Source organism: Montipora foliosa, chromosome 14 (genome assembly GCF_036669935.1).
Source record: "Montipora foliosa isolate CH-2021 chromosome 14, ASM3666993v2, whole genome shotgun sequence".
Taxonomy (NCBI): Eukaryota; Metazoa; Cnidaria; class Anthozoa; order Scleractinia; family Acroporidae; genus Montipora; species Montipora foliosa.
Genome location: NC_090882.1, coordinates 24773679 through 24774869, shown reverse-complemented (window position 1 = coordinate 24774869; position 1191 = coordinate 24773679).

Sequence of the window (1191 nt, the reverse complement as noted above, 5' to 3'; positions counted from 1 at the left end):
CTATAATTCATGCAATCATTTGGAGTAAACACTTATTAAAATATTATTATTATTATGATTATGATTATTATTACCATTGTTATAGAAATAGTATTAATAGTAATAATAATAATGATTCGCATTTATTGGAGATATTGTCATTTCCTCGACGCCAAAACTAATGTTTGTCGGTACAAATCAACTTGATTTTTTCATGTGCTGCTTTCTTTAATAAGGGGACCTCGCTCAAATGAAAAAATAGGTGTTACAAAAAGAACTAACATGACATACTGGAATAACAGTTAGCATTAAACTTAGAAGGCTAAGATCCAAATACACCTTAATTTTAGACGGAAAAAGGGTTGTTTATTACTAGTGACACTTTGTTTAAATCAGCTGTATGAGTCGCTTTGTATATAAGTCACACTGTACTCTGTAAAGTAACCAGGCACATAGCTATGGTCAGCTATGTCATAGTTTGAAAGCGTATTTGGGTCAACAAACTTACAGGTATTGTAGCGCAGTAAGTCCTGAGAAAACATTTTCTGGGAGGTGACTTAGTTCATTGTTGTCTAGCCGTCTAGAAATGAAAACATGAAACGTAATGTATATGAAAACTAGTCAGAAACTAAGTAACGAAGTTTTAAGTCATGTTAACATTACTTTTTAAAGTACACTCAGCAACAGACAGCATTCGAACTAAACAAGAACAATTCCATGAACTCAATTTTAGCTTTTATTGCAGTTTCGTTCTTAGCATTCGCTGATCAGAGCTTTACTCGATTCTACTTAGATAAAAGCAGTACGATGAAACCCAAATGACCTCCATGGAGCCCGCGCAATCGACTCAGAGCGATCAAATCAAATGAAAAATGGATGACAGTGGACAATTCTTTGTGGAGTATCCACGCGCAAAGCTGTGTCATATTGTGAATTCGAATTAAACAAGAGCAATTCAATGAATTTCATTTTAGCTTATATTGCAGTTTCGTTCTCAGCATTTGCTGATCACGGCTTTACTCGATTCTACTTACTTAATAGATAAGAGCAATACAGTTAATTCCAATTGTCCTCCATAGGGTCTACGGGAAATACTCAGTGCGAGCAATTGAAAACAAAAATGGATGACAGTGGATTTGATACTTTCAAAGAAAACAGAAAAAACTAAAACAGAACACCAGAAAGCTGGAAAAATCATACAAAATCAAAAGT